Here is a 22,971-nt window from a genome sequence, read left to right as displayed (position 1 = left end):
TGTCTAGATCATTAATGTATATTGTGAATAGCTGGGGTCCAAGGACCGATCCCTGCGGTACCCCACTAGTCACTGCCTGCCACTCGGAAAAAGACCCGTTTATTCCAACTCTTTGCTTTCTGTCTGCCAGCCAGTTCTCTATCCAAGTCAATACCTTGCCCCCAATCCCATGTACCTTAACTTTACATGCTAATCTCTTATGCGGGACCTTACCGAAGGCCTTCTGAAAGTCCAGATACACCACATCCACTGGTTCTCCCTTATCTATTTTACCAGTTACATCCTCAAAAAATTCCAGTAGATTAGTCAAGCACGATTTACCTTTTGTGAATCCATGTTGACTTTGTCTGATCCTGTCACTGTTTTTCAAGTGCTTTGCTATTACATCTTTTATAATGGACTCTAGCATTTTCCCCACTACCAATGTCAGGCTTACCGGTCTGTAATTCCCCGTTTTCTCTCTACCACCTTTTTTGAATAGTGGGGTAACATTAGCTACCCTCCAATCCATGGGTACTGTTCCAGATTCCATCGAATGTTGGAAGATGATTATAAATATAAACACCAACTGTCGTGTTCATGGAGCTGACCAGATGCTCCATGTTGGCCGGAATAGTCTCCATGCTCTGTGCGAAGCATTGACACAAGTTGGAGCTGGACTCCGCCATGCTCTGAGCCATTGTGCGCAAGCTTGCTGGCAGGCTGCCCAGTGCATATAACATTTCCTGGTGAATGCCCATCAGCTTTCTTCAGTAGCTTGGGCTCTCGAAGTCAGCATCTGATTCCTCTGCAGCAGAGCTAGTATGTGACCTCGTGCTATGGCGAGCTGGCACCTGCCCTAGCTCCTGCACACTTGAGAAGTCCTCTTCCATGGGAGGGGTTGTGTGGGTGGGCTTGGACTCTTCCTATCTTGGCCTCCTGGCGCAGGTCGTGCACGACCTTCTCCCGCAAGACAGAAGGGAGTGTGTTAGTGACATCCTTGTGAGGTGTTTAGAGAATATGCCTATCATGGGCGCATAGTTCATACATTGTATGGAAGATGTGAGGTGTGGTGAAGTAAGGGTTACAATAATGGTGAGAGTAGGATGTGCAGTGTGTGAGTAGGAGGAGAAGGAGGTGGAGTGAAGTGTGGTGTGAGTGAAGGGAGTTGGGGAAGGTGAGTATTTTGAGTCGTGAGGCTGCATGTTCTGCAGGTGTGAGGAGAAAGGTAAGATTCTTACCTTGACAACACTTCTTTCACCATTGCAGCCATGTCCTAAGAGCTAAGCTCCTGGCATAAACCTCCTCAGTGACCTCTTCCCACTGGCGGTGGAGTTGTTGCCTGGAGTGCTTTCTGCCCCCGGCAGAAAACAATATCTCACTCCTCCTGTCACTGCCTAAACCAGGGCTTCCAATGCTGCATCAAAGAACCTGGGTGCCCTCTTTGGACCTCCTGCAGCTATTGCTCTTCTTATAGACTTTCCCAGCCAGAGTGCGCATCCCCTTTAAGAGGTGCAGACTGCCTTGAAGTGGCGCCAGTGAAACCCGGTTTCCCACCCTCCTAAACAGGTGTGCAGCCAATGAATAGCGCAGGTAGTGCTGGTTGCACACTGACTCATGATAATGAACCGCCAGCACCGATTTAACGTGGTCCCTGCATCCGTGTGAACAGGCAGGTGCAGCGTACGCTCTGCCTCCTGTGGCCCGTTTTTGGGCGCGATCCAATTTATAGGCCAAGTTCTTTTTTTATTTATTGGCTTGCAGAATACAGCCTTTATTGATAGGTCTAGATCTCATTAATGAGCCAGGCTCCTGGACATTCATCGGCAGTATTTTAGTACATTTAAGGCCAGCCTAGCTCAGGTATCAGATTAATGAGTCCACCACAGTAGATTGACTTAGTTTCAATCTCCCATTATAACAACTGCTTGCTTCTGTGCAACCTAATCATGGTAACTACCAAACCTTGAATACATAAGCAGATGTTCAAAAACTGGCCTCCTGGTACTGCTTTCTAGCAGCTATTATCCCAAGCCCCAGAGTTTTCCTATTAGCTATATGATGCACATCTGCATGGTGGAATGACCTGAACAGTACAGCTTACAATGTTCCAGCTCCAAGTTATTAATGTGCCAGTCTTACTTGTCAACAGCTGCTTAATCCAGGCCTTCATTTAAAGGGCTTTGGTACAGAGATGTGCCCACCATGAGGTGGACTCCCAACCCCTGATGAATGACAGGTCCATGTATATTAGAGCCCTCCATCCCTTCAACCATTTCCCTTTTTTGTCACAAATCCACTTCACACATTGGTCCTGGATTTCACAGAGGGGCTGAAAGAGACCCTTCTGTTGCATGCCCAAGAGCTTTGAACCATCAAGGGTAGCTGTTCAGCTACAAGTCTTATACATCATAAGTTTGATCTAAACTGCTATTTACTACCATTGAAGAATGCTGAAAAAGACTAGCGTGACCCTAGAAGAACTATGTCCAAGCTAAAAGTGGCATCCACTAGAACCCCAGGTGCTAAAACCGATTAACAATTGGGGTAGACACCCCTTGGTTTCATATTCCTTTAGGGAAGGAAATCTGCCGTCCTTACCTGGTCTGGCCTGTATGTGACTCCAGACCCACAGCAATGTGGTTGACTCTTAACTGCCCTCTGAAATGGCCTAGCAAGCCACTCAGTTGTAACAAACCGCTACGAAACACAATAATAAGAATAAAACTGGATGGACCACCCGGCATTGACCTCGGCACCGGCTACGGACATGACAACAGCACACCCAGCCCAGTCAACCCTGCAAAGTTCTCCTCACCAACATCTGGGGACTTGTGCCAAAATTGGGAGAGCTGTCCCACAGACAAGTCAAGCAACAGCCTGACATAGTCATACTCACAGAATTGTACCTTTCAGCCAATGTCCCAAACTCCTCCATCACCATCCCCGGGTATGTCCTGTCCCACCGGCAGGACAGACCCACCAGGGGTGGCGGCACAGTGGTATAGTCAGGAAGGAGTGGCCCTGGGAGTCCTCATCATTGACTCCAGACCCCATGAAGTCTCATGGCTTCAGGTCAAGCATGGGCAAGGAAACCTCCTGCTGATTACCACCTACCGCCCTCCCTCAGCTGATGAATCAGTACTCCTCCATGTTGAACACCACTTGGAAGAAGCACTGAGAGTAGCAAGGACACAGAATGTACTCTGGGTGGGGGACTTCAATGTCCATCACCAAGAATGGCTCAGCAGCACCACTACTGACCGAGCTGGCCGAGTCCGGAAGGACATAGCTGCCAGTCTGGGCCTGCGATAGGTAGTGAGAGAACCAACACGAGGGAAAAACCTACTTTACCTCATCCTCACCAATCTACCTGTCGCAGATGCAACTGTCCATGACAGTATTGGTAGCAGTGACCACCGCACAGTCATTGTGGAGATGAAGTCCCATCTTCATACAGCAAAGGCTGTGGGCCCTGACAACACCCCAGCTATAGTGCTGAAAACTTGTGCTCCAGAACTAGCCACGCCTCTAGCCAAGCTATTCCAGTACAGCTACAACACTGGCTTCTATCCGACAATGTGGAAAACTGCTCAGATATGTCCTGTCCACAAAAAGCAGGACAAATCCAATCCGGCCAATTACCGCCCCATCAGTCTATTCTCAATCGCCAGCAAAGTGATGGAAGGTGTCGTCGACAGTGCTATAAGCGGCACTTATTCACCAATAACCTGCTCACTGATGCCGAGGACCACTGTTCCACCAGGAGCACTTGGCTCCAGACCTCATTACAGCCTTGGCCCAAACGTGGACAAAGGAGCTGAATTCCAGAGGTTAGGTGAGAGTGACTGCCCTTGACATCAAGGCAGCATTTGACGGAGTGTGGCATCAAGTTCGCTGATGACTGCACAGTGTTCAGTGCCATTCGCAACTCCTCAGATAATGAAGCAGTCCATGCCCACATGCAACAATACATGAACGACATTGGGCTGCTAAGTGGCAGGTAACATTAGCGCCACACAAGTGCCAGGCAATTACTAACCCGCTGTCAACTCACCTCCATGCGAGTCTCCCAGATGTCGGGTCTGTCAGCACAGAACAAACCGACACCAAGCGGCGGGGGATACAAATCAAGTACTTAAATGGCTTGTTAAGAGCCAATTTAAGAGTATTTTGAAGCTTAATTCTAATTTTACCTTCTCCCCCACTGGTTACCCGCTATTCGGGGAACACGCCAGCTCCACCTGGCATGCTTTGAGTCTGCTCTGATGTTTGTGATAAGCTGACAGCTGCAGAAGTGATGTCAAGGATGCCATGTTGCACATGGTGAGTTTCAGAGCAAAGAAATTGTTGGTTTCTGCATTTTTAATACATATACAGATTTCTTTAGCTTACAAGATTTTAGATCCAACTGTATGTCCAGTGCCACCTCATTGGGAGAACCTCTCTCACCATTGACAGATCGCTTCGGTCATCTCACCTGCAGCTGCCATCTATTCCAGCAACATCGGAGCCAATGAAACAATCAGATCTTGGTCTTCTGAATCCTTCCACAATCATCCCCAACACCAACATCACCGACCTCATCACCAACCTTCGCCGCCATCACCTGATACTGCACTGGACACAGGGCATCAGCCCCTGACAAAATTACTGGCCAGGAGGCCAGCGATGGCTTCACCATGGCCAGATTTACTTCACTTGACGCTGTAAACCCTGGATGCCACATGATGCGCCAGGTTGACACCATCTCACACCAGCACCGTGAAGCATCCCTTTAATGTCCAAGCCATTCCATGCACACACATCACTATAGCGGGGTGGGGGGTGGGGGAGAGTTAAGACTGAACAATCACTGGAACTCAGTAAGACACTTCTCAAAGTGCACTCAGATCTGTCCAATAAGGGGCACTTTTTGAAAAAGAGACTGTATGAAAACACATTACCAGAAACTTCACATGGACATTGGCTAAACCTCTCAAGTGCCTACCCTTGTGTGTTGTTGGTATACTTGCATTAGGGTGAGGGTGAGTGTGAATGGTGGCTAGTGAGATGGGGAAATGATAAAGTAGATCGAGAGGGTTGGGTGGAGGTGCAAGGTAAGTTGGTGTCCTGGGGAGGTCTCTTCCGCCCTTGGAAGGGAAGAGAATCTCCCTGCGTGCTGTGACTCCCTGCAAAAGCATATGGAGGGAGTCACTGGAGAGCCTGGGTGCAAGCATTCACCTTTGTGCAGTGATTGTTAGTGTTTGCAGCACCGCAATGGTTTCAAACACTGACAAAACAACTGTCAAACTCCAAGTGGACATGGTCCCTTTAAGGAAACTGGCTGATGATGCGTCATCAAATGACATTATCAGACCCGCTTTCTGTTAATTGGCCGGTAAGCCCGCAGGGCGGGCTCAACAAGGCTAATCAAGGTAAAATCACGTCTGCAGAGCGGATGCAGCTGGGAGCAGGTCCAGAACCCGGAAACCAGCTGTCCCGCCCCCATCCTGCCTCCTCAATTAAATTTATGGCCTTTGTTTCCTTTCCTGCAGCCATCTTCATATCCATGCTTTTTCAGATGAGAAGTTTAAACCAAGGCCCCATCTGTCTTCTCAGTTGGACGTAAAAGATCTCACGGCTCTATTTCGAAGAAGAGCAGTGGAGTTCTCCTGGAGTCCTGGCCAATATTTATCCCTCAACCAACATCACTGAAAAACACATTATCTGGTCATTAGCTCATTGCTGTTTGTTGGGTCTTGCTGTGAAAAAATTGCCTGCTGCATTTCTTACATTACAACAGTGATTATACTTCAAAGTGCTTCATTGGCTGTAAAGCATTTTGCATCTTGAGGTCAAGAGAGGCGCTATATAAATACAAATCTTTCTATGTTGCTACATTTCTTCTGATGATACTCCTGATTTTTTCCAACAAACCTCATATGAGACACAATATTGAATGCTTTCTGAAAATCCATATACATTACATCTACTGCATTCCCTTTATGTATCCAATCAGCCACCTCTTCAAAAAACTCTATTAAATTGTCAAAAACAATTTCCTTTTAACAAATCTGAGCTGGCTGCCCTTGCTTAACCCATACATTTCTAAATGCTCACATATTTATCATTAAAGCCCATTATTTGTGTAGTACACTCTATCAGCTTTTCCAACTATTAGCCTTATAGATAGGTCCCTGCTACTGCCTGTTGGATCAGACGCCAACTCTCTCCAGGGAATGCCTCATGTGTTTGTTGAAGAGCGCCATACTTGTCAGTCATTGGCACTAGCCCAGAAGAACCCTTTCGACCACGATTGATGACCAACTTTAGCCAACAGAAAAATAATTTCAGATCATTTTTGTGTAATTGTGAGAGCTGCAGGTAAATGCAATGCACTAATCCCACTTCATCTCCTTTTCACTTTCAGCCTCATGATGCTCTACGTTTATAATCTACCTTCCGAGCAGTTCTCGATTGCTCCAAAGAGGCTTCAAGTACCATTTTTAAATGCTCTCTGCTTTCACCTAAGAGCTCTACTTCCCTTAGCAATTACCTTAACAGAACCCTGCCTAGTGAATGAGTGGCTAGCATGTTTTATCTTTAGTTGGCTTGTGACTTCGGCTGCAGAGGCAAGAAAACCATTAGTCGCGTCATTCACGATTGAGTCCATCCCGTCAGCAGTCACACGGACTCTGTATAAGACTTCATGGTCTGCAATATCCTTGTGGTCCGGCACCTTTTGTTAAAGATTCCGAGTGAAAATTTCTGACAGTTTTAATCCAATTCCCACTGGACAGGAGTCTAAACTCCAAGACTGCGGCAATTATTATTTCAGTCATCTAACTGTAAAGGGAGACAATAATAAAGACTGGGGGACTGGGAAAGTACTGATGCAATAGAAGATACTCTTTTGAGGCAGGAATCTAGGTGCAGTACTGGGGCTCTACTGTACCGAAGCCAGGACTGTTTAATTCAACGTTGGGTATAGTGTAAACAGTTAAACAATTGTGTCATTTTCTAACACTATTACACATCAAATTGATAAATATTGTGGACAAAAATAGATTTGTTTTACAAGTCCAAACAAAGACATTTTAAGATTACATTAAATGTACTCCATTGCATACACAAGGTTAAATAAGAAAGTGCTTCATATGGCTGATGTTTTTCTTCTTGGGTGCAGATGCTCTATAATTTCAGGCTGCTATTATAGTAGGAGTAATTTTTAAATGATGTGCTTGATTATTGAAAAACATAATAAATAGGTTACATGGGGATTCACACTACTAATCGTAATGTACGAATCTTTAATGGTTTCTGAAAACTCATTCAGTTTCAGTTCTTCACTATAAAACACCTTTGATCTAAAGCTACACAATTTTAAGCAATTTTGATGCAATAACATTTGTAGGAACAACAAAACTAGATGATGGATAAATATGTTACATTTTCTCACAAGTTTGACAAACTTCTCATTAAGTCCAAGACATTGAAATGTATTTTCTGAGTGTGATTTGTAATACCACTTCCACAGCATTCTCATTAACTGTTAATGGTCAGGAGGAGCGGGCAGGTTTTCCGGAATTAATTTAAAGAAATGCTTAAAGTTCTGCAAAGAATCACATTGTTGCATATTAATAAATAAAATATCTCATCAGCAGTAGTTCTAGATATTATTTTACATGTGAAAGAGCATCCTCAGTCATGAAAGAACTAAGACACGACAACTCCCTATCCCTCAGAATAGAAAGTGGTGGTAATATTGAGAAAAGAACTTGAAACTTATATAATTCACAGCAATTCAATTTTCAAAGTACAGCTTTTGTCATAACTGACATCTGATCGTGCATTTTGATATCAGTGACTAACATTGTTGCAATGTTTGCGAATCTTCTAATGTAAAGAAAAGGTTAATTTCTGTGAAAGAAAAATGTATAATGTTCCTCTCTCAGTTTTTTGAATCCATAGTTTGCTTCTCATTCAAAATGTGACGTGAACATTAATAACAATTAGAATGAATGTTAAGCCATGTTACCTGAAACTTTAATATGTACTTGCTCTTAATGTATGTGTGTAAGAAGATAAGTAAAATGACAAGTGAACAGAACAATGAGAGCACAATGAAGCAGAAGCTTCAGCAAATAGGTAAAAATGGGATCCTTTGTTCTGTTATGCAGTGCACAAAACCCGTGCTGCATCAGTACACCACAAGGAGTGCTGTTCCACAAAATACCGCGCGTGTTTGGTTAATGCTAATTTGAAGATTATGCCAATAAAGACTGCTTCCTTTGATTAAGCAAACAGAGAAATAAAATACCAGTCAAACCAGCTGTTAATGCACAAATGGACGTACAATGGTTATTAAAATTACCTCAAAGATGTACCTTTGTGATTCATTTAAATCTTTTGAATTAGAATCAGAATATTAATCATTGTGCAGACCTAAATTAAATGTGGTTAGGCCCCCTAAGAGTTTTCACCAAATTTTCCTGCCTATTTCATTTATTGGGTCTTCTTTGTAGGCTGTTTTGCTCTGTAATTGCTTTGCTCCTTTGTTCGTGGCTTTAAGCACAGTGTAATTTTTACCGTATCATAAGTTCTGATTGAGTAGTTTGATGTTCTTCTAGTAGAAATAGTGTACAGCTGGGGCACAATAAGAATTGGCAGTACTAGCATTTACAAAGCTTTAATGATATCAAATCTATTTACAATAAGAGTCTCCATTGTCCCTAAAAGATAAAACTTAAACGTATGCCAGATGATGATTTCTAAATGTGATTTAACTGACACATACTGCAATTCACAGTTTTACTGATAGCCATTTATTACAAAGATGAACAATGTCTTTAAAATAAAATACTTTTATAAATTTTGTGCTTAACTTTATTTCTTTTATTTGTACTTCACTAAAATATTAAAATGATTTTAAACAAATACTTAAGATTTGTAATTTGGCTTTGTAAATTGGCTCTCAAGTAAAATCTGTAACAGCAACGGTCATAGACAAAACAATTAGGAGTCTCCTTAAATATTAATACAGATTGACAGGTTTAGGAGGACAGCTGATGTTATTGGTTTATCAATACATCTGCAGAAAGACTGACTAAAATGCCACAGTCTTACATCTGATCACAAGTTGTGCGAGCAGTGGCAGGTATAGCCGTTTCACTAGTTTATTTTATTGGATGCAAGTCATATATTTACATAATCTTAATTACTTAAAAAAATGAACAGACAAATGTTTGCATCATTCCCTCATTTTCTCGAACATGTGGTGAGTATAAGAAAAAGAACATATTTGAGCGCACACTGCCCATCCATTCAGTGTTAATCTACCATGCCCTCCATTTTGCACTGAAAACGATGAGGATGGTAATGTGAGAAGTAGTAATTATTTTTTTAATCATATTTCTGTGCCACTGTTGGTTAGCATAATTTTTGCAATGCTTAGCTGAGATATTTGTGTTTAAATGTCTCTTAGAATAGGGTGAAGCTGATGTTACAAGTATATTTGCTATTTCTACTAGCTTAAGCATGCATGTGATTAAAGATAACGGTAATCAAATATTTAATGCTGGCACCTCAGCTTATCCTTTCCTCCGTACTGTATCACTTCTTGTCTGCCAAGGAGAGGCAGCTGCAATGTAGGTCATAATTTCTATGATACTGCAGTGAGATAGTACAGCAAAATCAGTTTGAATGTGTTGGAGTAGATAAGTACATGTGTCATGTGTGTCTACTTGAGATTATTTACAAATATATAGAAATGAAGCGCGGAGACCGAGATCTAATTGACCTGCAACAGTATGCTGCTTCAGTATGATTATTTTTGAGTTATCTGTATTAGGCTTGCTGCGAAGTAGACAGAGTGCTATAGATTGACAGTGACGTTCCTGCCACTTCAATTATGACCAAATGCCTCAATTAGGAAGTATCCTAACCATTATTCTCTTCATTTGAGTTAGTGCCAACTCTGCATGTCGGGGTCATGGGAGGGAGGGAAGCCACAAGTCAGGCCTGCACGGCAGGAGGCCCAGTGGTGCAGCGATCCTGCTGGGGAAGGTGTCAGAGGTCCACTCCGAGGACCATGGCTGTCAGTCAACAGCATTCTAGAAGATGGCAGTTCTCAGTAGGGGTTAAATCAAACTAGAAACACTTAGCTATATATATTTTTAAGGATTTTCATACTATAAAAAATGATTTGCTTTTGCTTAAAAAAAACTATTAGTTCTTCACCAAGGTAATTTTCAAGGATATGTATTCATGTTATCTTTTCACATAAAATCTGGGGAAAACATAATGAATGGTGCAAGGTTTTTTGTATATAATAGTTTATTGATTGAATTGGAAACATCTCTGTGAAAGTGATTGACAGCATTTCCAACTGTTGCATTTTCCTTTATGAGCTAATGCAGAAATAGTTTTAGACTCTAGTGGAGTTAGCATTGTGCTATTACTACATCCATCGTACTAATTGCTGAAAATACAATGGAACAACTAATTATTTTTCATATGTATTCTTCTTAAAGACAAACGCTGAACTGCAGGATTTTTGCTAACCTAGGGTAGTCATGTTGACAGTAAGCTAACTCCATGAGTAGTGTGGCAGTATTGACATTTTTTCAGGACTTGTGTGATTTATGAGCTGTGAATTCATGCTATAATATATTCTGAAAATTTAATTCTTAAAAAATCCACATATTTTGGTTTCCAAGATATAAATTATTTTTTGGAAGTTATGTAACCTAACAGGAAAAATTTGTGGTGATGTCGTAATGTTGAACTGACGTTACGCATCCACTGGTCTGGTCTGTGTAGTTACTCACATTCATACAATACAGACAATCTTTAATGAAAAGAAACAAAGAAAATTACCTTAACTGTGTATAATGCACAGATAAAGGCATGGTTATAACTTGGATAACAGACACATAAGAACATAGGATGTTTTCTTGCTAGAAATTGTAAACTTGTAAAATACAAATACCGAGTGAAATTGAGGGCTGTGTCAGTGATGTACTGGTCAGTGTTACTGAAATAACTAAGTGTATTTTATAATTTACTTCACATTTGATGTACTTCTTTAACCAGCGGAGCTACAGTTTATCAATTATAGCCGAAACACTACAGCCAATCTTTGTTTTATTATACTCTTGAGCTATTTTATTTTACACTGGGACCCATTTTCAAACATTTTGAGACGCTGTGCTGTATATTTTGTGCAGTCAGCATCTATGGTTTTGTTGCCTAAGACTATTTCCAACTGTCCAATTAATGGACTACAGTAAAAATGATTGTTCATGAGCAAATCAGCAAATCAATTCAACTCAAGCCGTTCACCAATTTAAGAGTCCAGATATACATGAAAGTGAGAGTGAGTAATGCATATATAACTTGGTGCTGTATACGTTATATTATTTTTGTGTAGGAAGAAAGGCTGTAATAAGTGCATTTAACAGTAACCGGCTGCTTCTCCTACTTTTTCAATGTAAATAATAATACTTGGAATCTGCTTTTAAATTATTCTTTTCTGTTTGGACCCAGAAAATGTTAGTTACACAAATAGAGTAGTTATAGGCTGGAAATTACTGTGTGCACTGTTATTGTACAAATGTTTAACATTTTTGATTTTAAAGGGGTTAAAGCCTTGGTTAAAATGGAAGAGAATGGAATTTGATACGAATACATTACGTATTGGATGCCTGCCTGCAGGAATTTCCAGGCTTATATGTCACAATTAAAATAACAGAAACTTTATTTAGTTGATGGCCAGGTCCTGCTTGTCCTAGCAATCCGTGTAAGATTTTTTTTATGTTACAATAAATTTTTAAGTAATCAATTTTCTGTAGCTGATTACTCTCTGACACTGCCAAGATTGTCGTTTTCCCGTCAGGATTACAAATAGCTAGGCATCCCATCATGCATTTAGGATAATTCCTTTGCAATCTAAATTGTTATTAAAGTACAATGATCTGGGAAGTTGTTTGGGAATAATAATAGACCTTGCTGCTGAGAGGCATTCCATTCATAGGTTTAGATAGGCCAAAATTAACAATACAGCTGCTAGCTGATCCACTTCATACGTTAGGAGCTAAATTTAGGTGCAGAATTCAAATGGTAATCTTGAGACATCCCCAGCCCATATACAAATGTCTTTGCACCAGTGCTTGGGTGATGGTGGTGAAAACATTAAATCAGGTGGACACCTGTAGACACCTCTTTCACCGCTCACTAATTTTAGCAGTTCCCCGCTTTCTACTTGTGTCTGCCCTTTTGCTAAATTATTGAAATATTGCATGTGTGTAATAGTGCTGTGCATTGGGCATAAGGGGACAATTGTCTCCAAATGTTACTTTACACATATGGACCACTGTTTGATTTTCGCATGTAAGATATTAATCTTATGGACAGGGATGTTATAAAATAAATGACTTGTATAGGTACTCAACTTGGAATAAAATGCTGGCTGTGAAGCTTTGATTTGCTGAAAGCAGTCATGTGCTACACGTGGAATAATAACTAACTGCCGGCAAATTAGAGGGCTGTAATTGAACTGAAAAATTATTATCAGCTCATTAAACAATGAGAGTAAACCTTGAACAAAGATTGTCTGAATCCAACCGTTGAATCACAGCCTTATCTCCTCCCCACATGTATTGTTTTATATAGTATATATACCAAGTTTAAAGATTACATTCCTAAAATATACAAGCCTGCTGCGATAACAAAAAGCACCTGCTGTGCTGTCCACCTCAGGAGCTGATGCACATTGAAATGGAATGTTCATGGCAAAGTGACGTAGGAAAAAGAATATTATGACATTTGACCTGAAGGATGGTACCATTATTTGGCCGGACCTGCAGTAATGTTAGCTAATTTTTATCTGCAGTTTATAGATTTATAATCTATCTATAACATAAAATAGCTTTGAGTTTTGAATTCTAACTGGCATCGATACACAGTGATCAGCTGCTCTGAATATATTTGAACATCGAACAAAAACGTGAAAACGTTACACATCGAAGTCTCTTGACTGATGATATCACAGACGGAGCATTCCACTTTCATGGCATTAACAATTCTTGGTTGGCTCGGGGATATAATTAAATATATATTAATTGCAAGTTTTGAATTAGAGCTACACTGCTGCCCCTCACACTAGAAAAGTGTTTTAAAGTGTGCTTGAATTTTTCTCATAAATTGTGTTGAGGGGCTGTAATTGACCAGTTGTAACACCTAAACTCTAGTCTCTGCATATATTACATCCTTGCACTAACTTAAATTTTTGATTGATTTTGGTGAGCACTTGAACTTTGCAACACCCAGAGGCAGCAGTCTTTGCTGAAAATCATTGGCGGTCATCTCTCTTCGATTGATTACAGAAGATTGTACCTCACTGATGTCATTTTGAAAGAAATAGAAAGTGGCAAAACCATGTTCAATATTATCACAAAAATGAGAATTGAACATTTAGGTGAACTAAAAATATCTAAACTGAAACCTATTACTACTTCCCTGGCCAAATGTATGATGGTGGGTGCGGGGTGGGGGGTGGGGGGGTGGAGAGCAGAGAACAACTTCACAACATGGTGTTGATAACGAAGTACAAAGTCTTTATATAAAGTGAAAAATAGGTTAATGCTAGAATTGATAGTAAGGTCTGACATTCCGAGGTTTGAGCCACAGGACAGATGGTAAGAATGAACAAGGAATGCTATTGGCATAGTTTACACAAGTGGCGGAGGTTCATTTTGACTCTGTGCAATAGTGTAAAATGGGTGATAGCGAATCGGCAGCCTGTTTTACATCGCTCCCAATTTTTATGTCAATCGGGAGAGATGTAAAGCAGGCTGCTGACTCACTATCATCGTTTTTACACTATCGTACAGTCAAAATTACCCAATAGGATTCATAGAAAATCTGAAATGAAGCTGTGTTTTAACTTGGTGACATGCCCTTCTATAACATCTTGACTGCCAGTTGTTCTTTATTATGGTCATGAGAGAGAACATGATACGACACAGTAAAAGCAAGTATCCACTCTATTATTGCAGAACTAGTGCATCCTGGCATTAAACACTGTCCAGAATTCAATAAGCACCAGGGACTAGCCACCTGGAACTGAATGAGAATTAAAATAACTTTTGCAGTGAAGCCAAACTTCTGAAAAAAGGAACCCAAACACCCTCACAAGTAGTCAAAACAACTGATTTAGCTAAATGAGCTGTGGAGGTACAGTGGGAGAGACTGCAAACAGAGAAAAACAATATATAGCTGAAGGATGTAATTAAGAAAATAACTTTTTTTCTGTACAGTTTAAAATGCCAACATATTCCAACAGGTGTAGAGTGTTGCTGTTGAGAATATTTATGTTCCTGATCACTGTTCTCAATTATGGAACTGGAAGGAGCTATCACATCCATGAGCTGACATAAAGATGTCAGAATAATACCTATCAAGCCTCATATGTAATGAACTCTTTAATTCCATAGTCCTGTCCATCGAGAGAGTGGGAATCTGCAACTGATGCAAATGGAGCACTGAGTTAGGCGATCAAGCCTTGCTCCAATTTTTTTCTGGCTTGTAATTATGCACTCTTCTATTTTTTGTGAGCTGAAGAGCTTGTCCAGTTTCCTGTGTGAGCCTCATGAAAGCCTCAGATCAACTACAAAAATATTTAGGTGTGTGTGTAACACAATACAGTGATATTTGTGTTGTGTTGGCTCTCTTTTCTTTATGTGTCCATTTTCAGTGGGTGCAAGGGGGGACATGAGCTCTTAAATAGCCTTTGGAAGCTGTTTGTATTCATGGGATCTTGCTGTTTGTGGGATCTTGCTGTGCGCAAATTGGCTACTGATTTCCTATAATACAACAGTGACTACAGTCTTTTGTGCTGTTTACAGTCCATTTATGGAGCAGTTTTTGTTAGATTTTTTTTCCATATTTCTGAACTTTTTATTAATATATGAATTTTAAAAAATTATCATTCTATAGACCTTGACACACGCACTTAACAATGACCCAGGACAACTCTCTCAGCTTGCTACATGTCAGCAGAACAGGGCTTTGTCATCTGCAACAAGGACACCTACAGCAAACTTACAACATACAAATAGAAGTGCTGGTGATTAGCAAGACTCCCACCTATCAAAGCAATATCAGCTACTGTATGGGTCAAAAAGGTGACAGATATGTTGGTCACCATAGCCAGCATATTTCTCTCCATTCCCATTGAATACCATAACACATATCTCAATGTTAGGGGTCATTGTTGGCTGTAATATGTCCAACCTTAAGCTCTTGGAAGATGTAGTGGACAAGGCTTTCTGTTGTACATTGCATCTTGACTGTGTGCCCTGCTGAGGTATGGGTACACATAAGATGCAATGTAAGAGCTGTAAAGTTGCATGATCCTTGGCATGAGCAAGGGATAAATGTGGAACAGGTTGACTACACTTTGTGACATGTACCATCTACCATGGTACTGTATTAATTTCATACGAACATACGAAAATGGCGGACAGAAATATACCCACTGGACCATCCAGCCTGTCCCATATAGTTCTGATGCCCTATGCATCACGATACAGCCACTCCTTACCCACCTGGAGCCAAGTAATCTCCTGGGAGAGGCGAAAACCAGATAAAAACTCAGGCTAATTAGGGTAAAAAATTGGAAAATTCCTATTCGACCCCTTGTGACGATTGATACTAGTTAAGGAGATTGCATTGATCCTGATTTATGTTACAGCATACCTACCTCTTGTACGAGGTGATCTCTGTCCCAGCCAGAAACAGTGTATCTCTCTCTTGAGGGAATACAGCGAACCTGCATTGACCGCACAAGCTGGCGACCTGTTTCGCAGGTCCACTGTTTTCTGGGAAATAAATAACCACTTAATATCCAACCTAGTTCTGCATTTACATAACTTGTAAGCTAACCCCTGGTCCTCCTTACCCTATCCAGTTGAAATAATGGGTCCAGCCAGATTCAGATTTATCCAAAAGCAAAATACTGCGGATGCTGAAATAAAGACAGAAAATGCTGGAAACACTCAGCAGGTCAGGCAGCAGCTGTGGAGAGAAAAACAGAGTTAACATTTCAAGCCAATTACCTTTCATCATTTTCAGATCTCCACAGATGCTGCCTAGCCTGCTGAGTGCTTTAATGTCAGATTTATCCAGCCAGATAAAGTGTGCCGTTACTTCTTGCATCTGCTTCCAAGTACAACAGGCACAACAACAACTTACATTTATATAGCACCTTTAACATGGTAAAATGTCCCAAGGTGCTTCACAGGAACGTTATCAGACAAAATTTGACACCAAGCTACATAAAGAGATATTAGGACAGGTAAGAGGTCGGTTTTAAGGAGTGTCTTAAAGGAGTAGAGAGAGGTAGAGAGGCGGAGAGGTTTAGAAAAGGAATTCCAGAGCTTAGGGCCTTGACAGCTGAAGACATGGCCGCCAATGTGAAGCGATGAAAATTGGGGATGTGCAAGAGGCCAGAATTAGAGGATACGGTGGATAACATTCTGTCTGACCACTATCTTTTGCCTGCCATGATGCATTTTTATTATTTGGGGAGCATGCAAATCAAGGCAAACTGCCTGGCACCCACCCCAGCATGTTCACTTCGATAGCCATCAAATGGGATCAGGGACTGCCATGCTCTTCCATTTCCCAATAGGCGCTGTTTTATGCCTGCACATTGCTGTGTCTGTCCTTTTGATTTTGCCTGGTAATTCTTCTCCTAATCTCATACAGCCTTTACAAAGACTGAAAGTAGCTGTGACCATTTATGAGCCCCTGCAAAAAAAGCCCAAACAGTTTCATCCCCCTATTTTTAACCACTTACCTTCAACTTTGACCAGCAGCCCTTAGAATCAGTAGGTCTCCTTCATTCCCCTCTCTGTGCAAGACTCAAGCTGCACAGGGAGCCCCTGTAATTATTGACATTAGGTAACATTACTTAACCCCCACTGCAGTTGTGCAAGTGGGCTGCGATTCCGGGACCATATTCTCAGGAATCATCGAATCAACCCTTATGTCTGTTCACTCCTCGAGAGTTGAACCATTTTTTCTGATGGGCAAACCAGAATTCTCTATATATTGCAAATTATAATTGTTCAACTGCTCTCTGCTGTTCGATTGCAATAGGCTTATATGAGCTAAAGGGCCACCATCTTCATGAATAAGTATTTTTTGCTTGGGGACAAAGAAATTCCAGAAGGGCCAAATTTCATTGTTATCATAATGAAATTGCGCCCATGTAATGCAATGTTTTTTGATGCAATTTACATCATTGCTTTCTGTGTTTCTTAGCAAATGAAAAATGGTTTGCCAATCACTTTTTGATGGTGAAGGTAGGGTGAATTCTTGTTTGCGGGACAGGTAGGAATGTAGTGGGGCAGACTTGGCGATTCCCAGAATAGAGGACACTTAACCTCATCGAATCTTCCAGGATTAGGCCTATTTACATATTTATAGCGAGCTTCTGACATCAATCATATCTGTCATTAGGAACTTGCTATTTGGGGGATGGGATTTAAAGGCCTATAGCAATAGTTTAAAGGGGAGGGTGTTTTCATAGAATCATACAGCACGGAGGCAGCCATTCAGCCCATCCTGCCTATACCGGCTCTTTGAGAAAGCTATCAAATTGGTCCCACTCCCCCACTCTCACCCCATACATCCACAATTTGTTTTTCTTTTCAAGTATTTATCCAATTCCTTTTTGAAAGTTACTATTGAAACTGCTCCACCACCCTTTCAGGCAGTGTAGTCCAGATCATAACATTCAGATCAAAAATTTCTCAACAATCTGGAATATAGAGCAGAGGCCTAGTAAAGCAGTATAGTTTATTGATGCCTTTGTGTAGGCTCTGCTAGAGCAAGTGCTTGCAATTGTGTGACCCTTTATACACTGTTTCCATTTGCTAATAGGAAACCAATCCTGCTTGGTTTTACTCAGCAGGTTCAGCACTGGGCAGGACTTCTGTTTTTGAATGTTCAGATTGCTTTGTGCTCCTAATGGCATCAATGGACTCCAAATTGCATGTAGTAATGAAATGTTTCAAGTAGGCACCAAGGACGCCTAAAAGAACTGCGCAGTTAAGATGTCGGCAGACAGGAATCATGTGGGAATGGGCAGTATAAGTCCTCCAATGCGATTTTAACTTCGCTATTGCTCCATTCCCTCTGGGTGGGGGGAGGGGCAATTTAGAACACAAGAACATAAGAAATAGGAGCAGGAGTAAGCTATATGGCCCATCGAGCCTGCCCCGCCATTCAATATCATGGCAGAACTTCAAAATGAACTCCACTTTCCCACCCAATCTCCATATACCTTGATTCCCTTCGTGCCCAAGAATCTATCAATCTCAGCCTTGAATATACTCAATGACTGAGCATCCACAGTCCTCTGGGGTAGAGAATTCCAAAGATTCACAACCGTCTGAGTGAAGACATTTCTCCTCATCTCAGTCCTAAATGGCTGACCTTTATATTGAGTCCATTGTGGTGTATGTAACCTGTTCCACCTTAAGGGAACTACCTTAAGAGATGTACTACTTTCTCTTGGCTGCTGTATACTGTAATACCGGTGGTGACCACACCGGTATGTAAGTGTTGTGTAGGGATTTGCTGGGCAGTTCAGCCCTGACCTCCGAATAGTAAAGACCTGTTGAAAGTTATTCTTGTTGTCTGTGTCCAGTGATTGATCCTAAGCATAACTGGGACACCCAGACTCAACAGTGGCGACGAGTCCGATCTTACCCTGCGGCAGTTTTACATCCAAGGCATCTTCGTCCTCAGAACGGGCGTCGAGAAGAGGCATCCGCCCTCATCATCCTGCTGAGCACCATCGCACGGGAGGCATCGAGAACCCGGGTTAAAAAGAAAAATTCTGACCACGAAGCCCTCCATCAGCGACAGGCAGTGATCATCCCTTCTACCACAGTGGTGGGTAAGCCGATCAGCGACACGAGCAGAAAGTCGGCCGCATTGGCTGTGGAGTAGGGGAGGGAAAACGGAGGAATAAGGGCGGAGAACTCGACCACGGCCGGTAAAAAGGGCCGGGCTGCAATCGAGGCCGAGAGGCGTAGCGACTGGGGCAGCTTAAGGCACGAGAGCCGCGGAGAACTCAAACGCAGCCGGTGTAAAGGACCGGGCTGCAAGCGGGGCTGCGAGGCAAAGCAGCGTCGGGGAATTGAGAACCGCTGGGGAGGCGAGAACGGCAGCAGCACGGCAATCGCCATTGCAGCCAGCGGGGGAAGAAGGCAAACACGGGAATCCGCCATTGTAGTCGGCGGGGGAAGAAGACGAGCGCGGGAAAGACCGCCAAGCGCGGGAAGCCGCCATTTTAGTAGGCGGGGGAAGAAGACAAGCGTGGGAAGCCGCCATTTTGAGAAAAAGAAAAATTTAAAAACTTGCAAGGATGCCTAAACATGGGAACATTAATACCTTTGATAGCGATATCGAAGATTGGACCACGTATGTAGAACGCATGGAAGTTTATTGTAAAGCAAATAAGGTACCAGATGATGAGAAAGCACTAACCTTATTAAGCTCAATGGGTGCGAAGACATACGGGCTATTGAAGCACCTTCTATCACCAAATAAACCGACAGATCAGACTTTCGCGAATATTGTTACTGTCCTGAAAAATCATTTAAACCCCACACCGCTGATGATAGCGGAATGATTTAAATTTTACAGAAGAACGCAGCTGAAAGACGAAAGCAACGCTGAATTTTTAATTGAACTGCATAAGCTATCGAAGTACTGTCAGTTTGGAACAGGGCTAGCAGATGCGCTGAGAGATAAATTTGTGTGTGGATTGTTAAAAGAAGGAACACAAAAGCGACTGCTTGAGGAGAATGATCTTACGCTTTATAAAGCTGTCACTATTGCAGCATCACAAGAAGCCGCAGCGAGAGGCACGGCGGAAATGCAGCTACGGTCACCGGAACTCAGCACCAATCAAATGGTCTTGGGTACAGTAAAATGTTATCGTTGTGGAAAGACAACGCACGATCAGAACCAGTGCTGGTTCAAAAATCAGGAATGCAGAAAATGTGGCAGGCTTGGTCAAATAGCTAAAGTATGCCGGTCAGGAAAGAAGACCAGCAACAAAAAGTCACCGCAGGAAAACTACAGAAAGGTACACAAGGTGACAGAGAACAGTTCGAATGAACAGAAGTCAGATTCAGACTCCAGCAGTAATGAACTGGGTAGTCTAAGAGTACACAATGTTGGTAAGGAAGCAGACCTCCAAACAATTTGGGTCACACTTCAGATAGCAGGAGTCCAAGTGAAGATGGAATTGGACACTGGATCGGCATTGACGGTCATGAATAAGCAAGATTACAAAAGGTTATTCCCACATATTCCCCTACGGGATACGGAGATTGTATTGAAAACATACACGGGGCAAAGAGCATACCCCATCGGGAAGATAGAGGTAAAGGTGGTCCACAAGGGCAAAGAAAGCCGAGGAATGGACTTATATGTGCTACCTGAGGGAGGTCCACCACTACTGGGATGGGAGTGGATTAGGAAAATAAATATGGACTGGCATTCCTTAAAAGCACTAACGGTAGATTCCAGTAAAAAAGATGTCAAACCTAAACGATTGTCCAGAATATTGGACGATGCTAAAGAGGTGTTCCAACAGGGACTGGGAACACTGAGAGGAATTACGGCAAACATCAAGGTTGAAGAACATGCAAACCCGAAATTTTTCAAAGCCAGACCGGTACCTTATGCGATATGACCTGCTGTGGAAGCTGAGCTGGAAGGGCTAGAACGTTCAGGAGTACTGTCTAAGGTAGACTGGAGTGAGTGGGCTACGCCCATTGTTCCCGTCATGAAGCGTTCATCGAGCAACAAGCCGGGGGAACCGGGGAAGGTTCGCATCCGTGGAGATTTCAAGATCACTGTTAATCCGGTGCTTCACACGGTGCAGTATCCGCTTCCGCGGATTGAGGATATCTTCGCTTTGTTGTCTGGCGGGAAACACTTCACCAAGATAGACCTGGCGCAGGCGTACTTACAGATGGAAGTTGAGGAAGAGTCACGCCAGTATCTCACGATCAACACGCATAGAGGCTTGTACCGGTATAATAGACTGGTTTTTGGAGTGGCATCGGCTCCAGCAATTTGGCAGAGGGCCATGGAGCAGGTATTACAGGGAATTCCAGGCACACAATGTTACCTGGACGATATTCTGATTACAGGAGATGATGACGAGGAACACCTTGCAAATTTGGAACTGGTGCTCACCAGATTGAAAGAATATGGACGTCGAGTTAATCGCCAGAAATGTGAGTTCTTTCAGAAGCAGATCTCGTACTGTGGTCATGTCATTGACCAGGAGGGGCTTCATAAGTCTCCTGACAAGATCGAAGCTGTTGTGAAGGCTCCCGCTCCGGATAATGTATCCCAGTTGAGGTCGTTCCTAGGGTTGATTAACTATTACCACAAGTTTCTGCCAAATTTATCCACGGTGCTGCACCCGCTGAATGCTCTTTTGCAGAAGGGAGTACCATGAAAGTGGAGCGAGGACTGTAAGAGGGCCTTTCGCAAAAGCAAGGCATTGATCGCCTCAGAGGAAGTGTTGGCTCACTTCAACCCAACGCTGCCTATTCGTTTGGCTTGTGATGCTTCTCCATATGGTATTGGGGCAGTCTTCTCACACAAGTTGCCAAATGGCCTGGAGAGGCCAGTCGCGTTCGCATCCAGATCATTGACCTCCGCGGAGCGCAACTATGCTCAGATAGATAGGGAGGCTCTCAGCCTTGTGTGGGGAGTAAAGAAGTTTAATCATTACCTGCAGGGCCAAAAGTTTACACTTCTGACAGACCACCAGCCGTTGGTATCCATTTTTAACCCTAAGAAGGGTGTTTCGGTGATGACAGCACAGAGACTCCAGAGATGGTCCCTTTTCCTAGGGGCACATCAATATCAGATTGAATTCAAAGGTGCAAAGCAGCATGGTAATGCTGATGGGCTGTCGCGCCTGCCACTACCTACAGAGTAGGAGGCACCGACGGTTGACCCTGTTGAGTTATTTCACTCGACCATCATCGAATGTTTACCAGTCACCAATGCAAGTATTGAAAGAGAAACCAGGAACGACCCGACACTGTCCCGGGTCTACGAAGTGACAGTGAAGGGATGGCCAGCACATGGTGATCCACTGTTACCGGCATTCTCAGCAAGACGAGAACAGCTGTCCGTCTGTCAAGGAACATTGATGTATGGAACAAGGGTGATTATTCCTCCTAAGTTAAGAGAGAGAGTTCTAAAGGAACTGCATGAAGGTCATCTGGGGGGAGTCAAGATGAAAAGCCTTGCTAGGGCTTATGTGTGGTGGCCGGGTATCGACCAACAGATGGAGGATCTGACGAAAAGCTGCTCAGGGTGCCAAAAAGTGCAAAATGCACCTCCGATTGCACCGCTGCATCCATGGGAATGGCCTTCAACCCCATGGCAACGTGTACATATTGACTTTACTGGTCCATTCATGGACTCCATGTTTTTAATTGCGGTGGACGCACATTCTAAATGGCCAGAAGTGATTAAGATGACTACCACTACCTCGGAGAAGACGATCGCGGTGCTAAGAACGATATTTGCAAGAAATGGATTGCCAGAACAAATATGTTCAGACAACGGACCGCAGTTCGTGTCAGAGGAATTCCAGAAATTCATGAAGAAGAATGGGGTGAAACATTATACCTCTGCCCCATATCATCCGGCTACAAACGGGTTGGCCGAGAGATTTGTACAAACGTTCAAAAAAGCAATAAAGGCCATGAGCGAAGATCAGATTCCACTACAACACAAGGTGGACAAATTCCTACTGGCATATCGAAACGCCACTCATGCAGTGACAAACCAAAGTCCTGCCATGATGTTCTATAACAGGAGTTTGCGGTCCAGGTTGGACTTGTTAAAACCAAATGTGCGGAGGGAAGTTGAAAACAAACAGTTCCAGCATAT

The sequence above is a fragment of the Somniosus microcephalus genome, chromosome 4, assembly GCF_052327205.1.
Source record: "Somniosus microcephalus isolate GS21.2 chromosome 4, FLI_Smic_1.0, whole genome shotgun sequence".
NCBI lineage: Eukaryota > Metazoa > Chordata > Chondrichthyes > Squaliformes > Somniosidae > Somniosus > Somniosus microcephalus.
Note: the sequence above shows the minus strand (reverse complement) of the source record.